Raw genomic sequence first — 18,550 nt, forward strand, 5'->3', positions numbered from 1 at the left:
ATGGGTGCCAGTATTTTCTGTAAAAAGTATGTATACTATGTTTGATTTAAAGTTACATATTTTTTTTTGTTGTTTCCTTCAAAACTCTCTTTAGTTTCCTTCAAAAATTAACTGGAGGGAGGAAGTTCACTGCTATGGAAAGACATCAGATTTTCAAATTGGCTAACACCTTTGAATGCTTATCAGGTGTGTATCTTTTAGCAAAAGAAACACAAATATATATTTTTTTCATTGATTACTTTTAAACCAAATATATTTTAAGGGAAAATTAATCTGCTTCTGATTTATTTACACTACACTAATAAAATTGTCTTTAAAAAAACTCTTTAACAGCCATGAAATTCTTTGAGAATTTATTTAAGAATAAGCAAATAAAGACCTTTGAACCAAAGATTGATGAAAAATAAATCATAAACATTCAGATTGGTAGTTTGATCTTGGAAACCAAGATACTGTTAACATTTATTTAAACATTGGGCAGAGACATGGGAAAGGAATTGGGAAAGTTCGTTTATACAGCTTCCTGCGAATGCCTAAGCATTGTTCGTCTTTGCACAAGGTGTGGACAGTAGCTATTTTAACACAGAGTTCTGCCCAGTCACAACATTGTTTCTTTCTCATCTTTAGTTTTTTAAAAAAGCATTTCTTCCATTTCTCCACCTTCTCAAAAAGTTTATTTTAATTTAAGTAACTCCACCTTTTTGTGGACAAATTCCACAATAGAATCTTCTAGGTGGTCACCCCTTGCCTCATGTATACCTCTTAAACTTCCTATCCCCAAACCTGACCCACCACCAGGAGATAGACATACATGGGTTGAGTCAGGTATTAGTAAGTACCTGAAAAAGGAAATCCAAAGACTGTATGTACACATCATTACTGAGGAAGAAGATGGGGAAAAACACACACACACACACACACACACACACACAAATCTAGAAATGTCTTACGTTTCTGAAGTACTAGATTTCCAAGTCCTGCCCATAAAATTTCTCTTTAGAATAGGTAAAATAATTACTAGTGATACATGGTTCAACTGGTAGAGTGATTCAGTGGGAGTTGAAAAATGTTCTAGTACCTGGCTTATGATCACATACAGTTACATTTGGCAAATAGTATTATCAAAAGTAAAGTCAAAGATAATCATGCTACTATATCAAATTGAAAATCCAGGGTACCTTTATCAATGGAACAGTTTTGGGTCTCTTTTGTCTTTGTAGGTATTAGAAATATATACCTTTATTACAATGATGTTGTTTTGAAAAGCATGAAATTAATGCATCAGGGATGTATACAGCCCACTCAAGATAAATCATTTTATCTTTTCTGTATCACAAAATCAAAATTTTACCCATATTAACAAATACTTCATAGATTATGGATAACTTTTTAAACTGGCAATTTTCTATGTTTTGTAATCAATTTTTATAAAATATCTCAGACATTTGCATTTTCCATATTATACTCATGAAATTCCTGATATATACTGTAATGGGTTTTTGGCAAATGAGAGTATATTTTTGCTTGTTAGTTTGAAGTTCTTAGTTGGAGCTCCAAGAGAACTGTCAACTTCCCACGCTTATTGAGTATCTGTGACATGTGAGTAGTTCAATATGCAGTATGGTTATTTCCCTATTCTAAAGGTCACCTTGTAAATAAAACTATTGAGTTGAAAAAAGCCATTGAAAATACACATAATTCTCTTTTAATGCTAGGAAAACACTAAACAGCCAAAAGATATGGTCCACATAATAGAGTAAATGTCATGAGGTCAGTATTTAAAATACTCACTATTCCTACTGTATTATACTTCCAGGAAGTGTTTGGTGGACTGATACATTTCACTTTATGTTTTTTTTTTTTAAGTAAAAATGAAAGTCATTCTTTTTAAATAAAAAGTTCCCAATGATGTGAACTGAGTCCAAGAGGGACAAAGTTATGGGTAGAGTTATAGGCTTCACTTTACAGAAGTTGTGACGTTTGTATGAAGTCAGGGCCAATTACTCAACAATCTAGTTCCCCTGCAGAAGCATATTTATCCTTTGGCAGCTAGTCAAAATCATACTTCAAATATTTAGACATCCCTGATGCTATAATCCTTTGTTGCCATTAGTAAACACAGGTGTATAGAGTTATCACTTAGTAATGATAGGCCTTTTGGTAACAAGAATAAACTAAGTATATAATATGCTGATGTTTTCGATAAAACATCCATTCATCCTGAAATGAATAAGTCACAGAAATAAAAAGTGCAACATAGGGCATATAGTCAATGGTATTGTAATAGCATTGTATGGTGACAGATGGTAACTGCATTTATGGTGAGCATAGCATGATACAAACTCATTGAATCACTGTGTTGTATACCTGAAACTAATGTAACATTATGTGTCCACTATACTTTAATAAAAAAATTAATCAAAACCTCTCATCTGGCATGTTTTTAAGGTGTGCATTTCTGACAATCATTTATTTTTGAGAGTTTCTTGTACTTCCTTTTATATAGGACAGCAGTCTTCATGATCACAGAGGACTTGCTATCTCCCTTCCTAAGTTTCAAATTCAGTTCAAGTATAAGTTAAGCATGTTCAGTTCAAATCAACTTATAAGAGTTGGGTATTTATAACACTGTGATAGTAGAATAATGAGGCTTAGTTTTCTATGTCACCTCTTAATTTGTATCATTTCAAATTGTCAATTTAGGGGACATTATACAAATTTAAAGAATGCTTCCCTTGCTTAACAGTCTTAACTTCCTTTTTTGAAATGTTTTGTCTCAGATACAATCATTTTATCACCCTGAACTATAGTGCAAATCATCTTCTAGAAAGGAGACATGACCTTTGGAAAATTGGTGATTGGGTGAAAAGTTTGGTGCTTAATGTATATGATCAAATAGTATAATGCTATTTTTCTTTAAAAAAGAAGTAAATGCCTGCTATGTTCTTCAGTGGCTCACAAACTGAGATACTTGGCAATTTAATTCAGATTGATGAGGAACTTAATCAATATTTGAGCTAAAATATTTGGCTTTTACCGTGAGTAAACTGGAAGTAAATGAATAAGTATGTTCAAGTAATATTGATTGAGCACCTGTTAGATGATAGGCACACTTCTAGATGTTGAGTAATAGTTCTGAAAAAAAAAAAAAACTGCACTTGCAGTGTTTATATCCTAGAAGGAGAGAAAAAGGAAAAAAAGATGAATAAGGTAAATAAATAAGATTGGGATTGACTTAGGAAAAAAATCAAGTAGGAAGGGAGAATAGGTCACGGTAGATGAGGATTGCAGTTTTTAGGTAATTTGGTCAAGGAATTTTTCACTTTTTTTTTCACCTTGAAAAGATGCTACTTGCATGGAAGCATGAAGGAAGTGAAGGAGGGAGCCATGTAGATGTCTGGGGGATAAGCATTCCACGCAGAAATAAGTGGTTCATGGTAGGAACTATTGGCAGAGCATCTACTGCCTGGGCAGAGTGAATGAATGTGGGAAAAGGAGGTAAGGTGAGGAGATCCTGGAGGATCTTGTGGGTCAATAAAAAACTTTTACTTTGAGTGAGTCAGGAAACCATTGGAAGATTTTGGTTTTTTAGAGAGAGAGTGACAGCAGGTGAGAACAATTGAGAAGGAGGAGCAGAGGGAGAGGGAGAGAATCTTGGGCAGGTTCCACACCCAGTAAAGCTGAAATCAAGTCAGATGCTTAACTAACTGAGCTACCCAGGTGCCCCACCACTGGAAGATTTTTAATAGTCAACTACCTTGATATCATGTATTTAAAAAATTATTGTTTTTATGTTATGTTTTGTTAGTCACCATACAGTACATCATTAGTTTTTGATGTAGTGTTCCAAGATTCATTATTTATGAGCACCCAGTGCTCCATGCAATATGTGCCCTCCTTAATACCCACTACCAGGTTCACCCATCCCTCTACCCCCTCCCCTCTAAAACCCTCAGTTTGTTTCTTGGAGTCCACAGTCTCTCAGTGTCCTCCTATGATTTCCACCCTTCACTTTTCCTTCCTTCTTCTGATGTCCTCTATGTTATTCCTTATGCTCCACAAGTAAGTAAAACCATATGATAATTGACTTTCTCTGGGTAACTTATTTCACTCAACATAATCTCCTCCAGTCCTGTCCATGTTGATGCAAAAGTTGGGTATTCATCCTTTCTGATGGCTGAGTAATATACCATTGTATATATGGAGCACATCTTCCTTATCCATTCATCTGTTGAAGGGCATCTCAGCTCTTTCAACAGTTTGGTGATTCTGGACATTGCTGCTATGAATATTGGGGTATATATGGCCTTTCTTTTCACTACATCTGTATCTTTTGCACACCCAGTAGTGCAATTGCCGGGTCATAGGGTAGCTCTATTTTTAACTTTTTGAGGAATCTCTACACTGTTTTCCAAAGTTGCTGCACCAATTTGCATTCCCACCACCAGTGTAGGAGAGTTCCCCTTTCTCCACATCCTCTCCAACATTTTTTATTGCCTTGTCAATTTTTGCCATTCTAACTAGTATAAGATGGTATCTCAATATGTTTTTTTTTTAAATCTTTTTAAAAAAAATTTTAAATTTATTTTCAACATAACAGTATTCATTGTTTTTGCACCACACCCAGTGCTCCATGCAATACGTGCCCTCTCCAATTCCCACCACCTGGTTCCCCCAACCTCCCAACCCCAGCCCCTTCAGACCCCTCAGATTGTTTTTCAGAGTCTTGATTTGAATTTCTCTGAAAGCTGATGTTGAGGAACATTTTTTCATGTATCTGTTAGCCATTTGTATATCTTCATGGGAGGAGTGTCTGTTCATGTCTTCTGCCCATTTTTTTACTTGATTATCTGTTTTACAGGGTGTTGACTTTGAGAAGTTCCTTATAGATCTTGGATATCAGCCCTTTGTGTCTAGTGTCGTTTGTGAATATCTTCTGCCATTCCGTGGGTTGCCTCTTTGTTTTGTTGACTGTTTCCTTTGCTGTGCAGAAGCTTTTTATCTTGAGGAAGTCCCAAAAGTTCATTTTTGCTTTTGTTTCCTTTGCCTTTGGAGACATGTCTTAAAAGAAGTTGCTGTGGCTGATGCCGAAGAGGTTACTGCCTATATGGAGTCCTGTCTCACATTGAGGTCTTTCATTTATCTTGAGTTTATCTGTTTATTTTAGAGAGAGAGAGACAGAGACAGAGACAGAGACAGAGAGTGTGTGTGTGTACATGGGGGAGGAGCAGAGGGAGACTCTATGCTGACTGAGGAGCCTGCTGTGAGGCTCAATCCCGGGACCCTGAGATCATGACCTGAGCTGAAATCAAGAGTCAAGGGCTTAACTGAGCCATCCAGGCACTGCTCATATATATTTTAAAAGGATAATTCTGGCTTCTATGTTGAGAATATATTAGAGACAGATAAGGCAAAAAAATGTGGGACCAGTTAGGAGGTTATTATAGTAATTCTGGTACTGATGATGGTAGCTTTGACTAGTGAGAAGTATTGGTCAGAACCCCAACAGAAAATAGGTGGCAACCTTTAATTTTGCTAAGTCAGAGAGAATTTTGTTTGTTTCACAAAGGGGGTTAATTTTAAAGTGTGGCTAGCATATAAGGGAACCAAAAGAGCTGGTGTAGTATCCCAGATTGAGTAACTCTTACTGTGCATAGACCAAAAAGTATAAGGGAACAAAAAAGTACCAGAAGTGGACAGGATAAAGTCATGTAGGGAAAAGCCTCCTGAAAAGAATAGGGACATGGCCATCTCAGGCTGACCTCATAGGGTGTGCCAAAGCAATAGACATCATGACCTCACTTTCTTCCATCCATCCAATCTCCTGTCAAAGTTTCTTCTTTGGCTAAATCCAGCCAGGGGCCACAGGGCAAGGGAACCATTGATACCCTTACAAGGCCAGCCTCCTGGACCAGAAAGTAGAATAAAAATAGATCTGGAGACACAAGTAAGTAGAAATTATTCACCACAGTCTACTCTTGCCCTCAGCTTTCTTTTCCTTCTTCTGTGTGAAAAGTTAGTAGTCTTCAACCTAGGGAATGTGTAAAATCTCATAAGATAATCACATCACTGTGGATGTTGTCTATGCAGTAATCGTCCTGCCTACCATCTATAATAATAAGTACCATTTGTATTATTCATGTCATATAGTAGGGAAAGAGAAGAGAGAAAAAAAAAATAAATGACATAGAACACAGCTACTATAGGCTTTGCTTCTGTACTTGACCATGAGCCCAAAATGGTAATCACAATTGTCTTCCACAGATCATTGCATACTTTCCCTTTCCCCATGGCTAGCACCATATAGACAGTGGTTATGTTTTTGTTTTTGTTTTTTACCTGATAGGATGACACGAAACTTCATTCAGGCAAGAACCGAGCCCTTGATGGTCTCATCTTTTTTGGGTTACTGTAGTTTTCTACTGGTTAAAGACTTTTGGTCAAAGAAATACTAATAGGTGCCCTACCAAATGCATGGGTGCCTAAAACAATGTTCTTGCTCTCAGTATGTTCAAACAACTCATTTACCCCTAGGTGATACGGATCAGTCACTTTGGTTAGTCCATGGACTTCGTTCTCTGACTGTTTGCTCTATATACCAGGAACCAAAATGAGCAGGGAGAATTCTCACTTATTAAATCCCTAAATCTGTGATCTTATTTTCCAGCAGAAGCTTTCCTCTTTGGGACATCAGGACTTCTTCTCTCTCTCTCTCTCTCTTTTTTTTTTTTCTTTAAAGATTTTATTTATTTATTTGACAGATAGAGATCACAAGTAGGCAGAAAGGCAAGCAGAGAGAGAGAGAGAGAGAGAGAGAGAGAGGAGGAGGAGGAAGCAGGCTCCTTGCCGAGCAGAGAGCCTGATGCGGGGCTCAATCCCAGGACCCTGGGATCATGACCTGAACTGAAGGCAGAGGCTTAACCCACTGAGCCACCCAGGTGCCCCTGGACATCAGGACTTCTACTAAACACAGTGAACTTTAGGTTGTGGGAATGGGAAGAAAAAAAATTTGTCAAGTGGGTTATTGGTAGAATAGTGAAAAGGGTCATTCAAAGATTTGGATGTATACATTAGACTAAGTTAAGAAAATAATATGTATTGGCCATATGTTTAAAGTATATATACCATCTAGAGTAGAGCACTCAATATTCCAGGATATTGACATCCAGCTTGTTATATTATTGTTCTTTTAGCCGGACATCCCAGGCTTCTTGATAGCCAAGCTTATCTGGATAATGGGTCATGTGTTCATTTCATGAGTGTGAAGTTTAATGTAAAGTTAATTTCCTGGCTGGAAGCAACGTTGCACAGGATACTGTGGTAATGGAGAAGGCGTTCTGTAAGTATATGAATGCCTGTGCTTGCAGAGACACTATGGGCAGGAGAGGCAAATCAGTATCACGAATACATATCTATCCTTTTGAGACAGTATCTCTCCCCTCCATGACAGAAGATACCCACTAAAGTCAAGGGCCACCAAGTGGCTGGCTGGAACTTCAGGGAATGGTACCATGTTGGATTATCAGCATTTGTCTCTTTTGTTTGGTCACATTCCATAATGGTAATAGCCAGTTTAGCTTTTGTGAGAGAAAAACCATACTGTTGATTCATAAACTCTATCTCCATGTTGTATACAGACCCACTTTTCAAATTAGAAAACAGTTATCAACAAAGGAGAGCATATCCTCATTCCAAAATCCTAAATATCAATAGCAGACTCTCTATTTGGGGATTTTCCAAAGGATCTATTCAATAACTCTACCACAGACAATTCCACTATTACTGGTTGTGCTGGGTCATAGGCCCAAGTGGTAAGGAAGCTTATATCAAAGCCTATACTAGTTGTAGAACATTTTTTATGCCCTTAGTCCTATGTGAAATTGTCAGTATTATGGATTATCAAGTCAATGATTTAGGTCAGCAAGGCCAGGTGTGTTATATATTACCTATTATATATTACATCCAAACAAGTCTCCTAAGTACTGTGACTCTCTTTATGATAAAGTAGTGCAAGGTACAGAAATTTGTCTTTTGCTTTAGGAGGGATATCCTGCTGAGACTCCTACTGCTGAGCCCCTATAAACTCCAATATTATAGGCTGTTAGACTTCTGCAGTTTCTCTCACCATCTGGAATACCTGTGTTATACTAAGTTATCAGTATAAAGTATCCTTTATACTGATCAGGTCTAATTAATATAATGCCATTAATAAACTGGATCAGCATGGTGTTTTATAGGATTTTAAACTAATAACATTTCCTAGAGACTCTATTATGATAGAGAATAGGAGGGTTAACATAATCCTGGGACAAGGGTTTTCCTTCTTGATTGGAAAGGGAAAGAAGATATTTACTAGATCAATAGCTTCATTTCAGGTGCTACACATTGTGTTGATTTGTTGCAGTTGAGAGTAACCATTCTGTAACTGTATGTATGACTGTCATAATCACATGACTAAATTTTGATTATCTGTCTTCTATTGGAGTCATTTGTTACTGTTTCTTTTTTTTTTTTTTAAGCCAAAAAGGTGAATTAAAAGACAGGTAATAGAATTTATCACCTCTGTATTCCTCAAGGATACCTCTGTAATTTGCTCAGGAGTATGAGGAATATCTTGTTAAACACTTCTACCATTTTTCATAAGGAAACTCAGTGGAATTGGGGATTTCAAGATTCTTAGCCTCATCCATATTTAACCAAATATCCCTATGCACAGCCTCATGGTTCCAATCCCTCCCCAGTACTACTTTTACCTTACCATAAGAGACCTAGTTGAGTCAAACATGTAAAAGGCACCGAAATTATTCAGCTCTGATCACCCTCAAGAGTATTAACTCTGTGACTACATGGGATAAAAGATTCTTTCAAGTCTGCCATAAAAATAATTTTATTTCCCTTGTTTCCTTAATTTCACATATATAGTTTATAATTTTTATCCTTTCCATATTTATTCTCTTGAGCCATAATAAGAAGAAAGTTGCCTTCATAGTCTTTAGCAAATCACATGTCATTGATAACCTTCACATTTAGGAGAGTTATTGGGAAAAATCATGAGAAGAGTGGATTCAGGAGAGAATGGAACAAGGTAATGTGGACAGTGGGCACATAGATACCTGTTTTTAGAAGGTTTGCTGTAAAGGGAAGAAAAGGTCTTTCCTGAAGGGGGAAGAGGGATTAAGAGAGAGTTTTGTAATTGATGAGAAATAGTAAGGGCCTGATTATATGGTGATAGGAATGATCCATAAAAGAGGAACAGTTGATGATACAGCAGAAAGAGGGGAGAGTCTCTGAAGCAATATCCTCTAACGAGTGAGAATGGAAGAGTTGGCCTTCAATGGGTACATGACTCTTTACTGTGAGAGTGAGAACTAAGTGAGTAGGCATGGTAGTAAGAGTTTATGGCATCTAATCTGATTGCTTCCATAATCTCCAGGAAGTAGAGGGAAGTTATCAGCTACCAGGGAAGATGAGGAAGTGTCAGATATTTAAGGAGAGAAAAGGGATCAAACAGTTCTTTAAAGAATGGGAGAGTGAAAGACTAGGGAAGTATTGTGTGTGTGCTGAACAGCACTGAAGCACCATGTAAGGCTACTCACCATTAAAGTAAGAAGAGTCAGCATAGGCATGTGTTTTTCTCTAGCCACATTCAACTGTGTAGGTGTAGGCATGGGACTAGAACAATAATTGGATTTAAAGGAATATTATAGTTTAACCAGCAAGTTTGAAAGAGCCTAAAGATCAGATGTCATGGTTAATCTTGAGTGACAAGAAGCAAATTCATTTTGTTTCTGTTACCAAAGGTAATTATGAAATCATAACCTTCAATATAAAATATAGGCATTTTTCCAAGGTTAACTTTCATATAATATTAAGCATTTCAAGCCATATAATTAAATTCAGTGAACATTTTTATATGCTAATTCCATTAAGAAACCAGAATACTATATCTGGGTACATTCTATCATATAATGATAACAAAGGAAAATTAGTTAATTTTCTCAAACACTCCTTTGATCCTATTATTTTAGATAATTTTCTCAATTTTGCCATGATTGGGTTATCTTTAGTCCTCAACCCCCACCAAGTTAGGGAAGAATTATGCTTAAGAAAAATGAGATAATTCTGTCCATTCTGTTTTTGAACATTAGCCTCTATTTTAAAAGATGAGATGTCAGTTCTATTTTATAAAAGTGGAATGGATGAATGGATGTCTACCTCTCAGGGTAGTTTCAGGGGCCCCTGACTCTTCCCTTTTCCTAAAATCCCTTCCTTAATATTATAGAGGTGCCTAATTTCTTGCCATTATTATTCACTTAGAATTGAAGCATTAATATCCTGGAAAATATTGAAGATGTCCTCTGTTTTCTTGTAAGGGATAACATAAAACCCATTGGTCACAATCACCATTCTTGCTTGATTTATTTTATTACATTAACATGAGAGAAAGTGGTGCCTTGAGTCTACGGCGCACATTCAGATGAGTTTTGATCAAATGTAGGTAACTGAGAATGAGCTTGTCTGTGCATGTCTTGGTCAATTTTTATAACCCTGAAAGCATGTTACCTGAGTTGTAGCTCTCAAACAGGAAAGGGGTATATATCCAAAGGGCACTAGAGGATAAACTGAAGATTGGTCTCAGTGTCTTTTTTTTTTTTTTAAATTTTTATTTTTAAAATTTCTTTTCAGTGTTATAGAATTCATTGTTTATGCACCACACCCAGTGCTTCATGTGATACATGCCCTCCACAATACCCACCACCAGACTCACCCAAGCTCCCACCCTTCTCCCTTCAAAAAGCCCTCAGTTTAGTTCCTCAGAGTCCGCAGTCTCTCATGGTTTGTTTCCCCCTCCAATTTCCCCCAACTCCCTTCTCCTCTCCATCTTCCCAAGTTCTCCATGTTATTCCTTATGCTCCACAAATAAGCAAAACCGTATGATAATTGACTCTCTCTGCTTGACTCATTTCACTCAGCATAATCTCTTCCAGTCCCATCCATGTTGATATAAAAGTTGGGTATTCATCCTTTCTGATGGAGGCATAGTACTCCATAGTGTATATGGACCACATCTTCCTTATTCATTCGTCTGTTAAAGGGCATCTTGGTTCTTTCCACAGTTTGGTGCCTATGGCTATTGCTGCTATGAACATTGGGGTACAGATGGCCCTTCTTTTCACTACATCTGTATCTTTGGGGAAAATTCCCAGTAGTACAATTGAAGGATCATAGGGAAGCTCTATTTTTAATTTCTTGAGGAATCTCACACACTATTTTCCAAAGTGGCTACAACCAACTTGCATTCCCACCAACAGTGTAAGAGTGTTCCTCTCTCTCCACATCCTCTCCAACACATGTTGTTTACTGTCTTGTTAATTTTGGCCATTCTAACTGGTGTAATGTATCTCAATGTGGTTTTGATTTGAATCTCCCTGATGGCTAGTGATGTTGAACATTTTTTCCTGTGTCTGTTAGCCATTTTTATGTCTTCTTTGGAGAAGTGTCTGTTCATGTCTTCTGCCCATTTTTTGATGTGATTATCTGTTCTGTGTGTGTTAAGTTTGAGGAGTTCTTTACAGATCTTGGATATCAGCCCTTTGTCTGTACTGTTATTTGTGAATTACTTCTCCCATTCCACGATCCCAGTGCCTTTATAAAGTTTCTAAAAGCTGGCTCTGGGCTCCAGCATCTGATCTGAAATTGCTAGTTTTCTGAAAGAGAAGTTTGTTTTTCTCATCAGAATAGCTAAGAATATAAGATTATATTTATTGCTTACTGTGTTTTGGGCAGTGTATATGTATTGGTTTCTTTAAGCCTGACAATAGCTATTTGAGGTGGTTGTTTTACAGATAAGGAAACTGAAGCTTAGGTTTAAGTAACTTACCTAAAGTCATAAAAGTAGTGGATGATTTAGATAAGAACTTGGAAAAGATCTACCTGATTCCCTAAAATAAAAAAAAAAATCCGTGAAAACAGGCACCCTCTTGTATCCTTTAATGTACTTTATGCAGTTTACCAATGACAAATGGGGACTTCTCTACAATGGGCAAAATAAAGTGGAATATTAAGGTGCTTGGCACTGATAATGAACACTGCATTAAAGAAGACTAATCTAAAATCCTTTTATGTCTTTTGTCTGATAGCTGAAACCAAAATACTTTCTGACACAAAATAGTACATGCCTTCACATCTTTCACAATGCATATTTTTTAGTTGTGTGATTGCTAAAAAAAAAAAAAAAACGTGCAGGTATATTTTTGTTGTTGACATCAGTTGAAAAGTTTTACCTAAACTACATCTTCTCTAAGGCATTCATGTAAAAACCAAGGCCACCCAAAGCAGTATGAGATATCTGGCTACATTTTGATAACTCTATTTTCCACTGTAACTAATTCCAATTTACTTGCCAGCAACTTTAGACATTAGCTGAACACTTTCTAGAGGGGTAAAGATGATTTGGGGGGTGGTGATGTATTTTAAAGGATATTTAATAGATTAGATTTTGTAATTTGGAAATAAGAACCATTGCTCTGGGGATATGCCTATGCTGCAGAAGAGCAGACTCAGTATGAATTCTGTAACTGACTCTCCTTCCTAAGTCCATTCAATTCAAAGGTTTCTTGGTAAAATCTATGGAAGGAAATTCATGCAGGAAAGAGGGTGGAGATGGAAAAAAAAGTTCATACTTAAGTCACAGTCTATGGATAAGAAGGAATTTGAATATTAATGTACAACATTGAGAATTAAATCCTCTGTCCAGCAACCTTAAGAGCTGGCAGCTGGCTAGGGCCAGATAAGGAATGCTGGGTGGGGGGGTAAGTCCTGGGAGGAACCAGTTCCCAGGGAAGGCTCTCATCTCTGGCTGGCATTAGAAAGAATTACAAAGCATGATTCAGAATCTAATTTTGTCAGCTGGTGATTGGCTCCCACAAGGCTCTGGCCTCACAATGTGTTCTATTAAGTAATGGGAATTGGGTTGTACTCTTTTTCTCTGCTTCACGCCTCCCACCCCATTTTCCTTCACAGTGCTTCCCATGTCTCCATTGTAAACTTAGGTGTACTTGCTTACATGCACATTCCAAAAGACATTTTAAAGTGTTTTCACAATGCACAGATGTTAAAATGCATAGAAGGATTGCAACACCATACATTTTTAAAATTTATATTTATTTTTAAAGATTTTATTCATTTGAGAGAGAGAGAACACAAGCAGAGGGAGAGGAAGAGGGAGAGGGAGAAGCGGACTGCCACTGAACTGGGAGTCTGTTGTATGGCTAGATCCCAGGACCTGGAGATCATGACCTGAGCCACAGGCAAACACCTAACCATCTGAGCCACCTAAGTACCCCACGTTTTAAAATTTACTGTAAATATTTTGACTCGAGCTTCATTGAGAATAACAATATTGCCTTTTCAGGAAGGACAAAATGCAAATAGGAAAAGGGACAGTTTAAATTTAACCTATTTCCTAGTCCTTTTTTGGTGACTTTGTATGAGAGAGACTTTTCATCAAGGGTAAATAGTAAACTTCTGTGAAGAAATACCAAATAAACATACCATGCGAGAAATCATTTGGTTTATGATAATTTGACAGAAAGGGAACTGAATGAAAATTGACTCTCCAACTCACCTTTTTAATATCCAAATGCCAGATACCTATCGAAACATGTCATTATTCTTTACAGTATGATCTGTATCATCAATGGTGAAACACCTATTAAGGGTAGTAATTTATACATCTACAAAAAGGTGGTATTATGTGTTCAGAGGAAATGCACTGTGGGTTTTATTATCCTCTTGTGTAACCTGACAGAAGTTGGTTTCTTAAAAGAGTTATGTAACAGAACCATTTTCCCTCCATTTTTTTTTAAAGATTTTATTTATTTATTTGACAGAGATCACAAGTAGGCAGAGAGGCAGGCAGAGAGAGAGAGGAGGAAGCAGGCTTCCCGCTGAGCAGAGAGCCGATGTGGGACTCGATCCCAGGACCCTGAGATCATGACCTGAGCCGAAGGCAGCGGCTTAACCCACTGAGCCACCCAGGCGCCCCATCCCTCCATTTTAAGATAGAAGAATTTCGTTATTCTTTCTGGTTTCCAGAACATATGAAAATATAATTAATGAAGGAAGGTGATGTGTTCACTGGACAGAAAATTTTAAGCTTAATAAACATTTCTAAGAACATTTTTTTTTCTTAAAATTAAATTACAGGATCCATTTTTTTTCTCATTGAAAGAATTTCCATAACAAAATTTAAAGATCCTCCCCCTCATAAAGAATTGAACAATCTTAGTTCTATGCTATTCTTTATCTTCAAGTTTCAAACATAGAAAAAAACAGCCTCTTGTTAAAGAAAAGGTTCTACATAGGATACCAGAAGAGCTGGACTTTATTTTTGTTCTGGCACAAACCACCCATAGCAATTTGAATAAGTCACTTTCTGGACCAATTTTCTCATTTGTAAGAATAAGGGAATTGGCTAGCTCAGAAGGCAAACACTCTTGGCTGGCAGGCAGCTTCCAGATGTGTTTCCTATGGCAAGAGTTTTCTAAAATCTGTATTTGAATTCCTGTAGACAGACTTGAATTATCACAGTTTACCGCAGTCCTCACCATTCCTTACTACCCTGTTTATATGTATGCATGTATGAACCTGTGTATTAGCTTGCTTTTGTCATGTAACAAACAATTCCAGAACATAATGGCTTAAAAACACAAGTATTTACTCATTCAACATTTTAGGATAATTTGATGTGTTTAGTCCTACTTATTCATCTGTGCTCAACTGCCATTGAGCAAAGCAGCTCTGTTTCTGGTGTTGGTGGGGAGTCACATGGGGTAGTACATATTTCTGAGTCAAGCTTTTCTCCAGCAGGCTAACAGGAGCATTTTCCCATTGTGGACTCTGGGTTTTAAGGGCACAAGAGTGGAAGCTGCAGAGCCTCTTGTGCTCTAGTATTGGAATTCATTCATAATTTTTCTTGTATTTTATTATCCAAAGCAAGTAACAGATACCAGCTCAGTTTCAACCAGCAAGGAGACAGGCTGCATCTCCTGACAAAAGAGGCTACAAAGTATTTTGGCCATGTTTGCAATCAATTACAACCTGCCTTTAAGCATTGAACCTTGCAAACTGTAAGCTGTGTGGCCCCAGACTAAAAACAAAGCAAATAACAACCAAAACAAACATTCTTACTTTGATACCACCAGTATATTGATAGCACTTAGCAAGTTGTTCAAAGTAAAAATCACTTTAGAGCAGTACTGGCAAGTACATATCCCATTGAACCACAAGTCGCTAGATGGTTGGGGATTTCTGCCCTTGGTGACCAGACATTTGTGCCACAAACTACTGGCAACTCCTAAACTTGGGTTATGCCCATGTCGTAATATGGAGCCACAGTTTAGTGATGGTCAACCTTGGGGGTGGGAATTCTGACTGAGACAATGAAAGCCTCCAACTGTGTTCCAGGATATCCCTGAAGACAAAACACAATCTGAATCACTTTAGGGTTTGGAACCCAGTTTCCAGACACCCTTCTTTGACTTTTTCCCAGAACGTTCTTAGTTTGAAATAACGATTTGGGAAAAACATTCTTCAGATTGGAGAGTTATCTTTCAAGCACAGTGTGGTATGAAGGAAGGACTGTCCAATTCTAAAACATAAATACAGTAAATCCCATTTTATAAAAGCAAATCTTAACATGCTATGAGCTGAGTCATAATGTCTGTATATGTGTATGAAATTTTATAGATAGATAATACAACATGGTCATTCATTGAACATGTACTAAGCTTAAAATATTTTCCTACATACTGTAATAACTGAAAGTATGTGTAAGAAAATGTCCCTTCTCCAAAGTGACACAGAAGTTAATCTGTGATAGGACCTGCTTGAACTTTTGAGTTCTTGTGAAAGAATTTCTCTTGATATGACTCAGGAAACCTATAAAAGTTTTTCTCCTGTCATAGATATTTTAACTGAATCTAATAAACAAGGAAATGCCTTATTTCATCACTTAAATTTGACTGTAAGATGGAAGGCTTACAGATAGATATTTGCTTACTGTTTTCTTTTGTGAAGTGACAAGGCACATGGGTAAAGATACCTCAGCTATACTATTCAATTAAAAATGCTGAATTCCACTTTGAAGTGGTCTTTACCCATTCCTCTTATGGGAAGGAGCTTTGAATCTATACCTCCCTCAGTTGTTTGGTTAACAGGAAGGGAGAAAGACAGTTAAGTCCCTCCAAATGATGGGGCACATGAGGAGATTGGGAAAGTAGTTAATGCACTGTGAGAAGTAGCGTCAGGAAAAAATAAACAACTTGTTAGAAAAAAAGGAGACAGAGGACACTGAAAACAGTACACAGAAAAGTGAATCCAAGTGGCCCATAAATGTTTGAAAAGATGGCTCACACTTATTAGTAATCAGTACATGGAAATTAAAGTAAGATTTTCTATCTTATACTGCCAACAATTAGAAAAACATTATCACTAAATATAGATAGTCATATCACTAGAGGTGAGGTCTAGGAAACTGTGTTTTAACAAATGTTCCAGGTCATTATGATGAACATGGACCTTTGAGAACCACTGATCTTCTACAGACCTAGAAATTGCTGTGGGCTTTTTGGAAAACAGATTTGCAAAAGCTAGTGAAATTGAAATTGAAATTGCATATACCCAGAACTCCTAGTTCTAGGAATGAAACACTAGGAAATAAAGATATCTAGGCAAGGACATTTATTGCAGCTTTATTATAAGGCAAAACCCTGGGAAAAAAATGAAGACTTAACAGAATATTGAAAAATATATCCAGTATTAGGAAAAAGGACTTAAAATATGAATTAATTATACATCAGGAGAGCATTCAACACATTTTTCCATAAAGGAAAACAAGTTGTGTAAAAATCTGTCGATATGATCCAATTTTGGTATAATAAGAAGTATAATTTAGTGACAAGTAAGCAGAAGAGGGAGAAGGGAAAAGGTAAAGAGCATTAAAAAATATTAGTAAGAATGCCTGACATAAACAAAAACATATAAAATAACAATTGGTGACTTGCCCAAAGTCATGCAGTTATTAAGTAAAAAAGCTTAAAAGGAAAGACAAATACTGATTCCAGACTCATCTCTATTTCCGGGATTACAGATTATGTCTCATTCAAATGTTAAATCCTAGGCAAAGCTGTTTCATTCTGATCCAATTTTGTACTCATCCAGAGAGGGTCATACATAATAGACACTCATTAAACATTTGTTGCAAAAATGGAGAAAAGAATATGCAAGCAAGTGTATTTCCAAATGTCAGGTCAGCAATACTGTGTGCATTTTACTTGTTAGAAAATCTTCCAAAAGTTCTATTTTGTGGCCTCCTATCATGTTCAGGCAACTTGCTTGATATTTAAAAAGTTCAAAAGTTAACTCCATCTTCCTAGCCCATGCATGTTCCCTCTCCTTTTCCATATGCTTCCTATAGTCCACCATTTCTGGTCTGACCAAACCCTCTTTCTCTTCAGTGTTTCTACTTGAGACTTTTGTCCCCCTTTGCTCTCCTTATCCATTTGCCAAATCCTAGTTTCTTTTCTATCTCTCCCATAAAATTTTCTCTGAATGATTTTTTTTCATATATTTATATTGTCTTTACCTACATTATTAAGCATCTATGGTCAGAGACTATACTATTAGCTGCTTTGCCCTTCCAAAGGACCTTTCTCAATCCTTTGCATATATAGTAGGAATTTAATAAATGTCTGTCCATGATTCAAGTTTTTGTTCTACGTAAACAGGAGTATTTGCCCCTTGTCAACATCAGCCTTCACATTGCTTGTTTTGATAGTGTCTGCAGCCCAGATGTCCTGAATGGAATTAATTATAGTCCCTCCATGATTCCCTATTTCTGTGCTTTTGGCCCCAGCGACTGACACCAGCATTATTAATTCAATGATCCAAACCAAAAACATATATTTGATCCCTTATTTTTACCTCTTGCATTTAAGTGGTTACTAAGTTTAATTGATCTTTCCACTGCCACATGCTGTTCTTTAACGTCGCTTCTTTCCTTCCATCCATCCCACTGCCAGTGCCCTGGTTCATGTCCCTGTGCTCCCAGGGTCTATTGTAGCTACTTCCTAACTAACACCTTTAGGTCCTCACTCTCCAGTTCCTCTTCACAGGGTCACTAGAGTTGGCAAGTATCATTTTATGTTTCAGAAAATCATTAAAAATAAGACGTGTCATTTTATGTCACTTAAAATCCTCTCCCATTGGTTCTACTTGTAACATTTTTACCTCACCCTTTCCCATCCCATACACACACAGCATCATGAGCTTGCATACCTTGGCTTCTCTCCCAATTTGAAATGCCTTGCTTTCTTGTCTACTGATCTAAACTCTAGCCCATGTCACATAGGAAATATTATCACAGATATTGTTAGTATTGTTAAAGGGTGAATTTAAATGATTATTTTCTTTGTGAAGTTTGTCTTGAAGAATATCAATGGGTCTTTACACTCTATTTTGTCAGTAAGTTGTCTTATAAAACTCTATT

The sequence above is a fragment of the Mustela lutreola genome, chromosome 9 (assembly GCF_030435805.1).
Source record: "Mustela lutreola isolate mMusLut2 chromosome 9, mMusLut2.pri, whole genome shotgun sequence".
Taxonomy (NCBI): domain Eukaryota; kingdom Metazoa; phylum Chordata; class Mammalia; order Carnivora; family Mustelidae; genus Mustela; species Mustela lutreola.